We start from the raw sequence: 13,379 nt of genomic DNA on the forward strand, positions 1-13,379 counted from the left end.
CTAAGGATATTTTGGAAGCAGCTACTTGGAGTTCAGTGCACACTTTCTCTAAACATTACCATCTCCCTCTTTATTCCAGATCTAGGGCTGGGTTTGCCACTGCAGTTTTACAGGGCATGTTAGCAGCTCCCAATGCTTTATGATTTTGCCAACCTCCCTTTACCTTTGCTTTGGGATTCTACCCACAGGTTATGACTGCAGCAATGTGAGATGAAGAACATAGTACAGTTTTGTACCTACCATAAATGTAGATGTTCGAAGATCCACATTGCTGCAGTCCAATTTACCCTCCCTCCTTCCCCTCTGTAGTTTGGGGTGGCTGTGTGGTTTGTGGTGTAATTATTGTTTCTACATGGGTGATTGGGTGTTTTTCCATTTTTGGCTATGGCCTTTCTTTTTAAGGCTTTCTGACATCTGGGGTAAGAAAGACTGAGGATATGGCATCGGTCATGCGCTTTAGTACCACGGCGTACTGACGTCAGATCTGAGCGACCATGACCGACGCCAGCCTAACACTTTGGTATTCGGGCCGACCGAGGACAGCGGACTACCCCACAGGTTATGACTGCAGCAATGTGGATCTTCAAACATCTACATTTATGGTAGGTACAAAACTGTACTTTCTTTGCTGACATGCAGTTACTGTCCACCACCACAAATGCACTCACCAGTACTGCCATCCACACTCTTCTTAGATTAACACAAGTTCTTTGCTGAAATGCAATCACCATCCATCACTACAAATGCACTCATCAGTACCACCAACCATGCTCTTCTTAGATTAACACAAGTTCATTGCTGAAATGCTGTCATCATCCACCACACCATCCACCTCTTGTGTACACACATCCTGGCTGCCTATACACTGGAAGTGAAAGTGGAATGAAAAGAGTAAAGGAAGTTTCCTGTTGCTTCAGCCAAACTTCTTCAGTCAATATGAAGGTCACCTTTGGTATCCCCTGAAAAAAAGGCCATTGGCCTTTTGGGACTAATCCAGTCAGTAAGGCAGTTTGCTGTAATGGTTGGGATAATAGTTAAAGTGTTTACCTTAAAAACACAAAGTACAGGGTTTGATTCTTACCATTGAAAGAAAAATTGGATAGGCTTAAAATGACCCATAAGGGCAGTTAGTGTAAGTATGAACTAAGTAAATTGGAAATGCCCAGCAAACCAACTTTTGGCATTGACAAGCACTTGTCTTAAATAAATGTTCGACCATAATACAGACAATGATTTTATTTATATACAAAATCCAGCAAACCAACTTTTGGCATTGACAAACACTTGTCTTAAATAAATGCTCGACCATAATACAGACAATGATTTTATTTATAAATATAAATATAAATATATATATATATATATATATATACAAAATCCAACAAACCAACTTTTGGCATTGACAAACACTTGTCTTAAATAAATGTTTAACCATAATACTGACAGTGCTTTTATTCACATACAAAATCCAGCAAACCAACTTTTTGCATTGACAAACACTTGTCTTAAATAAATGTTCGACCATAATACAGACAGTGTTTTATTCACATATAAATTCTAGCAAACCAACTTTTGGCATTGACAAACACTTGTTGTAAAAACATGTTCAACCATAACACAGACAGTGCTTTTATTCACATATAGAATATTTATTGAAATGTAATAATCACAAGTGTTCTGTAGCTAATTCAAAAATAATCTAATGAAAAGGCGTCACCTCTGTGTTATACACATAATCCCAAGTTTGTCACACCTCAACATTTCATATCCCATAGTAGTCAGCCACTTCAAAATCTCATCTCCTCAAGAGCTACATCCTCCGTAGATTTTCTGTCTTTTCTCTGGTGACCACCTTGTATCAATCTTCTAAGTACTTTCCCAATCTACATTATATTTTCCACAAACACTGTCTCTTTATTCACTGTCTCTTCCCTTTGCCATGTCCTGGACATTTTAGACTTCAGTCATCCTGTCACCAGGATTCATCTTGGCCTCCTGTCTGTTGATCATTCTTTCTTGGCCATCCTTTCACAATCAACTACACTATCCAATCCCTCTCTAACTTATGGTGATCTTTCTTCTCCAAGGACTGAATAGCTGGTTCCCACAGCTGATTATACTACCTTTATTCAACCCCCACATGCAAATTCCATGCACTTTGTTCAGCACAATGCCAATAAATGCTGTCTTATGGAAAAGTTTACCTTTTAAATCTGTAAGGGGTTTGTTACCTCTTATGCACCCCATATATATGTGTTAGTAATAGCTTGGACAAGCCATGCATGACTTCCTGAGTACTTCTCTTAACTTCTTTCTAGTCCTTTTTGCCTTCCCTTCTGACTTCCTTAAAGCACCTGTAAGTTATCCTTCCCAGCTATTTCTGTGATATAGAGAGATACAATCCTGACTTATGACTCAGATGACATAGATTCAGTAGGTGTCCCAGGTACCAGAAGAAGCTGGTGACGGAAAGGGTGGGATGATGAGGCTATGCCTTCTTACCTGTCTTGGGGGAATGAGGTTTGATGTACAAGCAAGAGCAGCCTATCCTGTGGCCCTAGTAGAGACTGGAGCAGTGAACAGTGGTTAGACTAGGAGAATGGTCAGAACCTAAAAGGTTTTCCTACCTTGGAGGTGGAGCCAGACATGGGGGCCACATCTTATTGGATACAGTGGCCTATCAGGTAATGCTAGCACATATAGGGTAGGGCTTACTAATAGCCTGTCAAACCAACCACTGTGAACAAAAATGGTCAACTCCACTCTCCTTACAACTCATCTTCAGCCAGCTGGTAACCTGAGCCTGGAAGGGTTAAACACCTAATTGAGTGGCAGAAAACAGCAGACAAGGAAAGGAAGGACTTAGGAGTTATCCGGTCACATCAAGAGAGCAACCACAACCAAAGCAACTGTCACCAAAGGCAAAAAAAAAAAAAATCTAAGTCAGTTTCCCTTATGTCTACTTCTCTCCTACCTTATGCATTGTTTTGTAAATCTGTCTCCGTTTTCACCTGAATTTATCACTCAACGCATCCCTGATATCAGTCACCTCAACTATCTTGCCTTTCTTGTTTTTCAAATATTTCAATAAAACACTCTGAAATATGCAATATCTCATTCATTCTCCCTTATTTTAAACTCAACTGCCTGTACAACTTCTCCAAAGACTCCTATAGCTTCTCTTTTGCTATTCAGATGTCCAAAACTCTTTCTAGGTTTCCTTTTCTTCTTTTCCATTAGCACTGTGTTATTGAAAATAATTGTGTTAATGCATAGGTTTGCTTCATTAGCTCTTCCTTCAATCTCTCATCACTATTATTCAGTCCAATGATTATTGTTTCTCTCCACCATTTTATTATCTCATATCTATTGTCTCTTGTACCACCACCATCCCTATACTTATCCATTATCATTCGGTCCATCATTTAAACTTCTTATCACTAATTTGCAACCATTGTATACTAATTAAAACCCAGGAACAACAATCCCTCTTTCTGCTCTTAATCTTCTGTACTTGTTTATTGTATCTCTTCTCCATTTTAGTATACTTTACATGCACATATATTCAGCTTTCCAATGCATTTAACCTGAGACTAAAGGGATGTACTGAATACAATATCTTTAATGTCATTCTTCTTGCCATTTGCATCCACCCTAACAGAATTTATGGACTCACTCACTATTTACCATGTTGCTGTCACACCTTCTTATAACATGTCTTCTCAATTTTATTAGATATTTCTAATTCCTTCTTACATCCCTTCACTTTCCTAAAGACCAAAGTTAGAAATTGTTTTTGTGTGATACCAAAAGAAAGCACAGTCCCCTAGAAGTTTCTTTTCAATGTTTAAAGTAAATCTTATGATTGTGGTTGACTACATTACCACGGTCTGTCCCCTCCCACCATTCCTCTTATAACTTCCCACATCTTTATTGCCAGGACCATAGCAAAAGTAACTGAAAAATATAAAAAGACAAACTTGCCCCATTCCTGTATTCAGGTATACCCTCTTAAATAATGTGCCATTTGTGACTAAATTATTCTGAGCTTTCAGGATAAAGTTGTAACCCTTTTAATCTACCAATCACCTAAATTCAGTATCTTCAACATCCTTTACATGTATGTATGTGTGTGTGTGTGTGTGTGTGTGTGTGTGTGTGTGTGTGTGTGTGTGTGTGTGTCTCCTTATAGCCCTACAGCCCTGCTTAACAGAGAGTTCTCAAAGCAGTTTTACAAGGCCTACTTGATTCCACTGCTTTATTTTCCTTATCAGCCATCTAATCTTTTCACAAACTCTCTAGCACAAATATTTACATTCTTCTTGATTAATGTTGTTGGAGTAGAATAGAATTCTAAAGTTACACCCTCCTTGCATGTGCTAGCACTCCTTTAACCAGTGTATACATCTTTGAGGAATCCATTACCCACACTGTCCTTTCCTGCCTCAGACATTGAGTAGCCTCCTGTACTTCATCCACTTCTGCCTCCTTATTCAGTCCCCTGTTTTTCACCTCAGTTAAACAATTACACATCCAGTGTCATTATAATTGCTGTACTTCCACTTTCTTTGGCCCATCCTTATGATATAGTTTCTTGGAAAAGAAAGAAAACACTTCAGCTGTCACATGACTCTCAAAAACCTTCTTAGCCTCATTGTTCACAATGTTCTGCACTGTCCTGTGCTACAACTGGTCCTTCAATTTGCTCTCAAAATGCACGTCATTACCACTTTGCACCATGAAAGATCACACTTCCTGTTTAACTTCATAACTACTTTACAGGTCTCCTCCTTTATTACACCCTTTTTTGACACTCAAACTTAACTGGCTGATTTATCAAATCTTTCTGTAATAACCTTGCCATATTAGCTCCCCACAAACATTTGGGTTCCTTGTCTAGTGTTTTGCTATCTTTTCCCTGCCCCTCAATAACTGCTGTTATGTCACTGGCTCAGCCTGCAAGTTTTTCTTGATACATTTCCTTAGCATATCTATCATCCACATGGTCATTCTGTCATTTCTTTATTACCCAGGTTAAAATGTCATCTACTTTCTTTCCTGCTATCCTCCCTACTAACCATACAGATTCATGATTACTTACACATTGGTTTCAGTCTGCTCATCTGCATGAGAACCAGCTAACTACCAGCTCGCTGAGATCCTATACAATCAACATCACTGTTTTCTAATTTTCATGTTAAAATGCAAACTTCTTTGTAACCATATTTTGACTTCTTCATATATTCCTGTCTCCCATTCTTCCCGTACCTTTAACACTGTCTGCCCATTAAACACCTTCTTAATAAAAAGCCTGTCTAGAAGCGAATCCAGCACACCATTAAAGTCACATGCAATTACTCTCTCAGTTTCATCTTCCCCTGAGCTCCTCATTAAATTTATGAGGACCATACTCTATACCTGTAGGCTATCCCTTATTGGACATTTCACCTAAGCCCATTGCTCAATTCCACTCTTGATCTTCATTATTTTTTAACAACACCACTTTGACCATGAGTGTGATTTTATTTCTGTCACCTTCACACAGTGGCCCTCAATCACCTCTTGGTGCAGGTACCACAAACACCCAGTATTCATATCTTCTTTGCCTACAATCACCTGTACATAATTAAGCCAAACCCCTTCCTTCATAAGTCACACAACATTTTGTTCATAACACTAGGGTTCTCTAATTCCCACATTTTATGTATATAACATCTAATTTGCTGCCTTCCTCCATCACCACCTCATTACACCATAGCACCTCCTATATTAGCACCCTATTATGCCATAGCACCCCCCTATATCAGCACCCTATTATGCCGTAGCACCCCTATATCAGCACCCCATTACGCTTAGCACCCCCTATATCAGCACCCCAGTACACCATAGCACCCCCTATATCCCTGATTGTCTTTTGCTCCCTTCTAGGTCAGACATCTTTGAATACATGATATGCTACTGCTTCCCTCACCCTTCTGCATGTAATACAGTGCTGTTCATTGAAATAAAACCATGAGGTGACACCGCATCTCCCAAGATTGTACCTTTTATCACACCTCAAACTTTGAATGTTCTGCCTCCTCTCTCAAAGCAACTTTAAATAACACCACCTTCCCTTCCTATGGAGGTTGGAGGGCAAGCATGCTACTTGATAAAACAAGTAATTCTTTCTGTAGTTACTGGTAGTCTTGCAATTATACAGATGTTACTGCAATGGGGTCAAACCTTACAACTAACATTGCAGACACCAGGTACTACTGGAAGTGTTGTTTCTCACTAACACAACAAGGACTTTTAATATTTCAGTTTTCTCTTTTTTCTTTTGTTTTTTAGCATGGGATGAAATTTCGCTCAGCTGCTGTCTCTTTCACAGGAAGCTGAGGTGGTTGGTCCCCTGACCCCTTAAGTAATCCTTGTGTCAAACAAACAAAATAGTACTGCTTATTGTTTATTTTACATTTTTCTATTTGTTGACCATGATAGTCCTGCTGAGGAATAGCCCATTTTCAGCAGACATCCTGGGAGAGAAGCTCCAGAGTTTGACAGATCACAAAATACAAGTAAAGCAAATAAAAATGAATCAATTTAGTAAAAATAAAAATAAATAAATAATAATAATCATTTATTGCATTACAGCATATAACACAAGTGTATCATACGATTATAGTAAATATTATATCGTAATATTTAAAAATGTATATCACATATTGGGTATGATAGACAGTACAGTGATAATAAATTACTAGATCAAGTTGAGCCTTATTTTACATGATGGTATTTAGTATCATAGCATTGCACAGAATTATACTGATACTAGTACTATAACATTACAACCATCGTATTCTCCTGTTTATAACTTCTTTTCTTTATTTTTGTCTTCAAATACTAAGCCAGAGCAGTCTGAAGCACCCATACATCAGTCTCCCAGAACAGCCTCAGGTACCTATGATTCAGTCTTCCAGAACAGCCTGAAGCACTGATGCTGCAGTCTCGCAGAACAGCCTGAAGCACCAATGCTTCAGCCTAAGGCACCCATGTCTCAATCTCCCAGAACAGCCCGGGGCACCCATGCATTGGTCTCCCAGAACAGCCTGAAGCACCCATGCTTCAGCTTGAGGCACCCATGCTTCAGTCTCCCAGAACAGCCTGAGACACCCATAATTCAGTTTCCCAGAACAGCCTGAAGCTCCCGTGCTTCAGTCTCCCAGAATAGCCTGAAACACCCATGCTTCAGTCTCCCAGAACAGCCTGAAACACCCATGCTTCAGCATGAGGCACACATGCTTCAGTCTCACAGAACAGCCTGAAGCACCCATGCTTCAGCTTGAGGCACTCGTGCTTCAGTCTCCAAGAACAGCCTGAGACACCCATGATTCAGTTCAGCAGAACATCATGAGGCACCCATGCTTCCATCTCCCAGAACAGCCTGAGGCAGTCATGCATCAGTCTCGCAGAACAGTTTGAGGCACCCATGCTTCAGTCTCTCAGAATACCCATAGACACCCATGCTTCAGTCTCCCAGAACAGTTTAAGGCAGTCATGCTTCAGTTTCCCAGAACAGCCTGAAGCACCCATGCTTCAGCCTCCCAGAACAGCCTGAGACACCCATGCTTTAGTCTCCTACTCAGTGGAGGATATACCACCTCCCACAGCTTTTTTAGGGAAAGTCAGTCTACAAAAGCTTATAATGAACCAGAACAAAGTTTGGAAAACATGAAAGTATCACTGCTTAACACTAGGAGCCTAAATAGAAAACTACACTCCCTACAGGCATGCCTTACCAGAAAGTGCATTGGTATATGTATATTCATGGAGACCAGGATAAAGAATATTGACAGTAGTCCATCCACACAAGGTTTCACTGCCTACCCACATTCAGACCCACTACAATAGATGGGGGCACTAAAGATGGTAGTGTCTCTTATATTTGTAAAACAGAATTACACCTCTGGGCTCATTAAGCAAGATAATGATTTGCAACGCCTCTATGTTCAACTTGCTATTAAACAAACCCCATATCACATTATAGCCCACTATAGGACCCCGCTCTATGGTTTCCTTGGCCGATGACTCCTATCTGTCCAATGTGAAAGCTCTAAACATTCAGCTAAACACCATTTTATTAGGGGATTTCAGCTACCTGTCCATAACTGGGAAATGTACAGTCCAAAACATGTATGCCCAGAGATTTATGGGGTTCAACAATGCAAAGTCACTAGACCAGCTAGTCTGTACCCCAAGGAGAGCTGACAGAATCTTAGACTTGGTTCTTAGCAATATGAGACCAGCCTTTGTAGTCAAATCAGACCATAAATCAGTCATATTCACCATAAGACTGAAACTGGAAGCATATGCTAATGACTAGTTGTTCAGAAATTATGATAAAGTAAATATATTAAAGCTGAGTGATGACCTGCCAAAATTCATATCTTTCTTCCACCCTGAGGACTTCCTTCATCACCAGATTCTATAAATATGAAAACACCTGCAAAAGAAGCACCTGTTCCCCTCTGAAATAAATACAACATGAAATTTAAGAATAAACCATTATGATGGAACCCTAATATAAATAGGGACTGCAATAAAAGGAAGAAGCTTGCAAGTGAAAACAAACCTAATTCTGCAAATGCCAACAACACTGTTACTTAGTCTAACAGAGAACTTCACACCCTAATTAAATCAGTCAAAGCTAGATGCAATATAAAAAGACAGACACAAAGCCTTTTTTACCTATGCTACATATGCCAGCAACCTCAAAAATAATGTTCAGAATTGTAGAAAACTAATAGTAAACAGTATCACATACTCTAAGCCTGAAGCCAATATACTAGCAAATAAATTTAGCTTTAACTCCCCCCTTGTCCAGGCCTCTTATCACTGTCCACAATTCCCCCTCAAATCATCCAGAAACAAGTCCTCAAGGCATTATCCAAGACAAAGAACACTGCTTCTATGGGTCTGGATAACAGTCTACCTATTGGTCAGCCTGAAACATGAACTGTCAATTCCCTATAGAGGCTTTTTAGTGCTAGCTTCCAAACATGGTCTGTACCAAAGGAAAGGAAGACTGCAACAATCATCCCCCTTCACAAATGTGAGGCATCAACCAATCCGGGTAACCATAGGCCTATAACCCTGCCAGCCTCATCTGTAAGACTAGAAAGGATCATTGTGCAATTAATAAACAAAGACATAGACAACATAAAAACTATTGATCTGAGCCAGTCTGGCCTTGTCAAATGCAGATCCTGCCTACTCAACCTGGTTGACTTCTTTGAGAATGGATGAGGGAAAATCTGATCACACTGCATATCTGCCTATTGCAGAGGCAGTCCCTCCATTGAGGCACAGGTAATTGAACTCATCCACCTAAATATAAATCCCTATGTAACCCATTTAATAGCAAACTTGCTCATAAATAGAACCAAGAAATGAGCGTTGGTTGATCTACCTCCACCAAGAGACCTGTCACTATTGGAGTGCCCCAGGCTCAGTCTTGGCACCTACTTCTTAGAGGTCAAGGCTAGAACTGAGCGCTTATGGCTGACAAGGTATAACATGACTGTAAACTTAGTGCCATCATAAACTCCCAGAAGGCACTAAGATCCTTAAGGAAGACCTATCACAAACAAATAGCTTGTGTCAAAAGCATGGCCTAAAATTTAATGGCAAAAATGCTTATATTTTATCTTTTTTCGTTTTTTTTTAAACACCTTTATTGAATTATCACTTGTGATATAGGCAAATTTACATTTATACAAAAGTAATCAAACTGTATTAACAACTTAACATTAGCAAACATCGTTTTTTTCAAGCAAGATGTCCCCTTCACTTATCACATCGTCACATTTCCCTGAAAATTGATCCAGTAGCGAGGGGCGTGGGAACATATGAAGACAGTGAGCTGTCATTTGACCACAGGTATCAACTATTGGTAGGAAGTCCTTCTTTATATCATAGCTTATTGACAGGGATATGGCATCCAAATCTAGGGAGGTGATTGTGCCACTGTACACTGCACTCATTAAGCCAATCATAGATTGTAATGCACCATTTAGCATGCACCTGTCCAAGTACCTGACTTAACTGGAATTATCACAATGATTTCTCACCAACAAAATTATGGGACTAAATTGCAGAAGTTACACTGACCACCTCAAAGTCCAGTCCCACTTGTCAGTGTCCTACATGTTACTAAAATGAGATGTCTGCATCTCATACAGAGCCTCTATAACTCCATTCTTTCAGACCTTCTCCAAATCCATATGCCCAACAGTGGCAGCAACACAAGCTCTAGAGACCTCATTCTGTACCGCATCTTAAGATATGCACTGATAGATATGACTCACAGGAAATGCCACTTCTGTAGAGCTGTCTTCCTCTCCATATGAAGTTAGGAATGCAATAAGTGTGGTTTGGTACCTTTGTTGCTTTTAGATGGGGAGGGCATGCAAATATCTGCTCCAGGGTTACGGTTATGCATACTTGCTGTACAGACACTTTTTAAAAAATATTAAAGAATTATCTCACCTGGGGTTAGACAAGACATCTACAAAATACAGGGGCATTGGTACTAAACTATTAAGGCTAGAGACTCAGTGGGAATGCATGGCTAGGCTGTAAAAATACCTTCATAGATCAATAGCATAGTAAGTACCTATGAACCAATGGGCCTGCTTTGTAGGGTAGGGTTAGTGACTCCTCTACTGCAGGCAGACCATGGCAGAGCAGCCTAGATACCTACTTGGTGGAGGTTGCAATCAAGGGACCTGTGCAGAGCTGTTAGAGCCCATCTCAAAGCCTTCTGCAGTGGGTGAAAGGCTCTTTGTCCCAGATGTCTCTGACTACTGATCCAGCAGAGGCTGCTACCACCTCAGCATTGAGGTCTGCCTGCCCAGGCTCCCCTGAGCAGAAGTTTTTCTGAAGTTCTTCATGCCAAGATGATAGCAGTAGCAGCGGTGCACTGTCCCCTCTCCCCATCATCTATGCAACCAGCCTTTTGTATTTGACCCACCACTTGTGTGCTTCCAGAACTCCTTTTCCACCAGTATCTCCTCATCATCTGTCTGTCTGTTTTCTCTTGTATTTCTGAACCCATCGTACTGTATGATTGCCCATTCTGCCCAGACAAGATGTCTGGGTTTATATGTCATTGTCAATACCCTTGTCCTCCCTTACTACACTTCTGCCTCCCACATCTTCCATTATATATTTCAGTAAAAATGGGCCTGCTCCATACAAAAAAATTAGCCTCCTCTCCTACCTCCTCCAACACAACCCTCTTATGTAATCCTACTGGTGTTTCTCTTGTCAGCTCACTCCACTTTTACCTTCTTCACTATCCACCCCTTTCCATACTTATAAAAAGCCATAACCTGGTGCTGTAAAGTTGCTGCCAAAGTTGTGTTAGGCTGCTCGCCAACAGCACTTAGGTCTAATAAGCACATATTCTTGCTGTCAAGTCTCATGATGTTAGCCCACAGAGAAGCTCACTGTCAAACTACAAAAACATAGAAAAATAGTTTGAGAACTAAGGAGATACATAGCTGTTGCATGCACGTGCAGATGATACACAGATTCCTGCATACTTCTTAACCAGTCATATACAGGTCCATCTCTGCACAGTTTATGTGGTGGTTCTTCGCTGGTTTCACATATGTCTAAACCAGCACCAGAAGTGATGCTCTTCATACACCTGTGCAGTGCAGGACAATGAATACCATGCTGTCTTGCATTGAATAGATTTGTAAAATTGTACTAGAAAATGATATTTGGTTATGATCAGTAAATGGAAAACATAATTGCGTTCACAATAAACTGTATTTTTTAACAGAACTGTTAACATAACCTGTCTAGGGATACTAATTAACTGAAAAGGTACAGTGAAATCTGAAAACATTCTAAAGCACTAAATCAAATACTTAAAGGTCATATTGTTGGAAATTAATAAGAATTATTAAGAAATGTATGGAATTTAAACTATGTAAAGATGCATGTCATGGTATTTTATTTAAAAAATATGTTTAAAGCATTGTGTGTATTAAATATTGAACACATCTGTATATACATGGTAACATAGTCTGACCACAGTGAGTAGCAAGTAGCGTTGAGCCATAAACTGCTGTTATATCATCGCAAAACTCAGAGGTAACGTCCTTGTTCTTTCAAACTGCAGCTCATAAAGGAGATCATTTTCCTAATGTTTGGGATACTTGCCTTAAATGAAGTTTGGAATGGTAAACCTAATTTAAAATTATAAGTAAGCAGTACATCTGTGCCAGCACATAATCAGAATAAGTCACACAGTCACAGAGATTACTCAGATACCATGCATAGCAATGTCATTCTGCATGACTGTATTTATTTTGTTTAAATAATTAAGTTTGCAAAAAAAAAAAGAAATAAAATCAGTGAAAACCACAGCTAACATTTCTCTTTAATATGCATATTAAAAAGACATACCCCAAGATTCACTAATCCTCTGTGGAAGACTAAATTAGTCTTACATGGAAGAGCCAGTCTAAGAGTAAGATGGCAGCGCGCCATGCATATTAATGAGGGTGCGCTGCCTCAACTCTAAGGCTAACATGGAGCGTGCATGGGTGAAGGGGAGTGTCGGACTGCCGAGCAGTCCAAAAATCCATGCTCTTGCAAGTCTGACACTCGGGAAATGTCTACATACATGAGCAAGTCCGCTCAAATGTGTACATACCCAACACTACACTCCCCCACATTCTAAACCCCTGTACAGCTAAAAATGTAATTTTTTTTTATTATTTCTGATATAGCTGTCCGTATTTGTGTGTGTTTGCCCATTGCTTAGTTACAGTTAGCAGTTTAGACAGAGGATAATAAGAAACTTATATGCAAATTAAGCAAAATAGCGATAATGTAGTGGTAGAGCCTTCGCACAGAGGAGGCATTCCCGGTTCGAGTCACACCACTCCCTCTATTTTCTGTTGGAAATCTGTATATAAAAATAATTCCTGACATTTATCATTTAAATCTTTGTAAAAAGCATTGAAATGGCCTATGTAGTAGTGAACGAATTTTATATATAGATATAGATATATATATATATATATATATATATATATATATATATATATATATATATATATATATATATACATATATATATATATATATATATATATATATATATATATATATAAATAAAAGAAGGTGAAATGGTTGTGCATACTGATGGATGCATGAGCAATGTATCTTAAGCAATGTGAAGCACTGCTAAGCAAAATTTACCAGTATTAAGCATATTTAAATGTAATTGCTTGTAGCTGAGCACTGCGTTAACTAGCACAATAGCTTTGCGTGGAGCTGCGCATCACGCAAACTAGCACAAACAGAACATGTTTGTG

Source organism: Protopterus annectens, chromosome 3.part1, assembly GCF_019279795.1.
Source record: "Protopterus annectens isolate FY-2018-M chromosome 3.part1, PAN1.0, whole genome shotgun sequence".
NCBI classification, from domain to species: domain Eukaryota; kingdom Metazoa; phylum Chordata; order Ceratodontiformes; family Protopteridae; genus Protopterus; species Protopterus annectens.